This window comes from Pteropus vampyrus, unplaced genomic scaffold (genome assembly GCF_000151845.1).
Source record: "Pteropus vampyrus isolate Shadow unplaced genomic scaffold, Pvam_2.0 Scaffold17, whole genome shotgun sequence".
NCBI classification, from domain to species: Eukaryota; Metazoa; Chordata; class Mammalia; order Chiroptera; family Pteropodidae; genus Pteropus; species Pteropus vampyrus.
In genome coordinates this window covers 481,205-485,448 of record NW_011888798.1, presented here as the reverse complement: position 1 = coordinate 485,448, position 4,244 = coordinate 481,205, and the positions used below count along the sequence as shown (strand labels likewise).

At 31.7% G+C, this 4,244-nt stretch overlaps 1 pseudogene; it reads left to right on the top strand.

The window, feature by feature from the left end:
* The first annotated feature begins 3,200 nt into the window (after nucleotides 1–3,200).
* Nucleotides 3,201–4,003, top strand: LOC105288360 (annotated as a pseudogene).
* The last annotated feature ends 241 nt before the right edge of the window (nucleotides 4,004–4,244 follow it).

The following is a 4,244-nucleotide window of genomic DNA, read 5'->3' as shown; positions in this document are numbered from 1 at the left end:
GTATCCACAAAGAGTGAGGATATTGTTAATACACAATATAACATTTGTCTCCAGACATTTACTACAGTTCAGTTTAACAATGCGTCCTATTGAGAATGTAGCTTGGAGAATCTATATGTGAAAAACGATGCCTAAGACACATGCTAACTAATTACTTCTCTTTTAATTTCTAAGCTTTATGAAAAATCAATTTAGAACTAGAAATCCATACAACTGGACATCATTAGCCTACTTCCCTAGAATAAAACATCCAAATCAAATGGTCACATAAAGTACATCTGTGCATTTTCTGCAAAAGCACTATTGAGGGAATTTTTCATCATGTTGCTCGATATCACTCACATAAAGATCATTAATAAATTACTTTTGGAATTCAGTTTAAAGAAAAGCAAGGTTTCTACTGTCACAGACTAGTGTATATTTTAATATCAAGGACAATGTTATAAATGTCAAATTACTCATCCTCTTTCATTACAATGTCATAACCATTTGTAACACTCTACGTTTGCTATATCTTGGGCTTCCTTTTTAATTTTTTAAAAAATATTTCTATTCTCAGAAAACTTTGGGCTAAATTTAATGTTCAGTTATAGTCACCATATTATCCTAAACTCTTGGATTTTTAATTTTGCCAACATCTTGTCATTTTATATTTTCTTTTTTCTATTTTTACAATTGTATTTTATGTATAAATGATATCAAATAATTTGTCAAAGTAAGCTGGTTAGAAATCATGTTAAAAGAATGCATTTCTAACAGGTATTAATGAGAAGTTAAATAACTGATGCATTATTTGGATTTTCTCTGTATTTGCTTTGTATTTTTTTCTTTTAAAATACATTTAATTACATTTTCATTGAAGAATGCATTCTTAAGTGGTAAAGTATGTCATTGGTTTTGTTTAAACCATATACATTCATTAATTTTATGTCTGTTTAAAACATAAATTAAAATCTAGGATCGCAGAGACTGTCTAAAGACAAAACACCTAGAAGTAAATGCCCAGATTCCTGGGTGTTAGATTTACTTATTTGAACATCTCAAATAATGGCAGATATCATAGATGCAGAATATAAAATGTTAGCAAAAGAACTCCTATTCTATTTTGTTGATATTAATACATTTTATTGAAACACTTGTAAATTAACTTTCCAATCATGATCATTTAATGACACCTGCTTTAAGAAGCTGTCATGTATTTTCAAAACTTAAACATTATCTATTTTAATAATATACTATAAAATATCTAGTAAACATTTTTCCCACCTGTGAAAACAAATGTCCTAGCAATACCAGGGTTGTAGCTTATGCTTTTTTAAAAATCAATTTTAAAAAATCTTTCCTGACACATTTTTGTTTTCTTATTTGTGTGTCTTATGAAAACCATAAAAGTGGCACCTGTGTTTTATTAGAATAAATGCCAACAAAGTATTTTAGTCATTACTTTATCTGCATTTTAAAAATAGCTGTTTCTCTTAGATAAACAGCTTAAACTGATGACATAATATATATATATGAACACATGTAATGATATCGGTTTACCTCATGTTTCACATTGCACATCAAAATAGCAAAGATTTATAATGCAAGCAAAGATTGCTTAATTTTCATGGATCTAGAGTAAATTCCACCACTGGTTTATTCTTAAGAAATTCAGATTTATAAAAATGGCATATTGAAAACAGTTTTACATTTGCACTATAATCAACATATGAGAGAACTTTCCAGTTAATGTATTCTCAGATGTAGTATAGAGGTAGATTAAAAATGTCTATTTGTTTCCCAATTCAGAACATAAGGGGAATTCTAGAACTACACTGTCCAGAATGGTAGCCACTGGCACCATATTGCAATTAAAATTAAATAAAATTGGAACACTTCCTCTGTTGCACTAGTCAAATTCCAGTGTTAAATAGCCTTTTTGTGGCTAGTGGCTATCATATTGGACCAGATGAACATTTCCATAATGACAAAAATTTCTGCATTTTACATGCGTAACCTAGAACCTCATCTCACTAACTACATTCCACTGGACAGCACTACTCTACATAATTATTGGAAATTTGCACAAATGAGAAATGTTTCCATCCTCATGTCGACGTGGATTTGTTTTACGATCACAAAAGATATCATTATCTTCTAAAGCTTGGTCATTAAGGAATAAGATATACCTTATAACTTGGACTTAAAAATTGTTCAACTACAGCAGAATAAAATTAGGAAATCTTTTGAAAAATACTTTAGGAAATTGATAAATTGCTCTCTAGGAAGTTATGAGCTAGTTCCTCTTCTTAAAAATTATAATTATTGATAATTATGTGTAACTTTTTGATTCTATAAAAATTATAGACTTTTATTATTTAAAATTATTTTTTATGTTTTTACACACAAATATGCTCATAATATTATGCTTCCTAAATTAATTTACAATCCCTGATTTCTTTATTTATATAATGACATTTGATATACTAAGATAGTTGAGAAAATAACTTGATAAATTAATATTTCCGGATAACAATATTAAGAGAAAACATTTTTATTTCAACTTTTATTGACAGATTTCTTAAACATATTAGTTTATTTTTCTGTATTAGTAAATCTAGTATCATGAAAATAATTCTTTTTTGATAATTGAGACTTTTGCAATGTTTCAGTGCCATTGCTATGAAATATATTTTGATATGTACCACTATTACTCTTAACTGATGTAAGGAATTGGGGTGGATATTTATTGAGCATTTTATCTAATTCCATTAATAATAACTTCCTGAATCATTATCCAGACATTACTTGAAATTTTCCAGTAAGGTGGAATCTTGTAACTAATTTATATGGGCTTCATTCAATCAATCCATTCATTTGCAAATACTAGTAGAATGAATGTAATCTCATTACATTCCTTGCCCTCAAGAAACTTATAGTTTAGTGGAAGTCTTCTGACAAATGAGCAGGTGATTATAACAAAGTATCAGAACTGCAATCTTGTTAACCAAAGTTATCAAGTGAGAAGAAAACCAATTAACAATTATTGAGTTTTTTTTATTATGTAATAGGCACTGTGATACTGCTTCCCTGCTTTCTATGAGGAACTTAACTTGCCTCACCTGCCACCTGGATGGGATGGCCTGAGTATTCTAAAGACTCCAGAAGATATTGACTTGCTAATGAATTTGGGAAAAGACAAGCTGAAGTTTCATTCCATGGATCCCTTGGGTGTACCTTCCCCATTTATGGATGTAGATACACTACTCAGCTGGGGCAACTCATGTAAAGACAAATTAAATGCTTCTAATAGGGCAGAAGAAAGATTTCAGGAAGACATTATTAAATCATCTTTTCTTTATAATAAGGATATCAATGGAAAAGTGGTTCTCTGGAAAGAAGATGTGGTATTGCTGAACTGTATAGCCATTGTAAATACCAGCAATAAAAGTCGCACAGATAAGAATCCTGTGTCAGAAAGTATCCCCATGCTGTAGGGCCTGATTTGGAGAAAACGTAAAGGTTGTAAGAAAGGTGAAGCAATATTGACAAAAGAATTTAATCTACTCGGCATGTTCATCATTCACGCAGTAGGATCTAAATATGAGTATTACGCAGCAGCTGAGAGTTCACTGTACAGCTGTTACAGAAACATACTTCAGCTGACAAAAGATTAGTCTGTTGGACCCTGTGTCATCTGCAAAAAAGGGTTATTCTTTAGAGGATGCAACATACATAGCACTTCTCACTGTAAGGAGATTCCTAGGAATCCATGGAGAGAGCACCAAAAAGTAGTATTTGCCATCTCTGAACTTGAAGAAGCTATTTACCAAAAGCCGCTACTTCTGTACTTCCCAAGGTTTTTAGAGGAGGAGAGTTGATCATTGTCCCACCTACTTGCTGATATCGGAAATGCAGAAGGGAGCCTGTGGTATCTGAATGGCAGATTAGAAGAAGTGAAAAATCCAGTGTCCCAGAAGACAGGTGGCTTGAGGAAGACTTGAAGAAAGTGAGAGAGTGAGCCATGTTAAAATTGGTAGAACAGCATAGCAAGCTGAAGGAAAGATAGCACAAAGTCCTTAAGGCAGAAGAAACATACCTGGCATGTTAGAGGAACGTGAAGACCAGAATGTCTGAGTGGAAACAGAACTCAGGTCATTTAGGGCTTTGCATACCATTATAAGTACATCAGCTTTAGGCTGATTAAGAAGGGGAGACATTTAAGAGCTTTGAGCAGAGGATCTTATGATTTGAGTTTCATG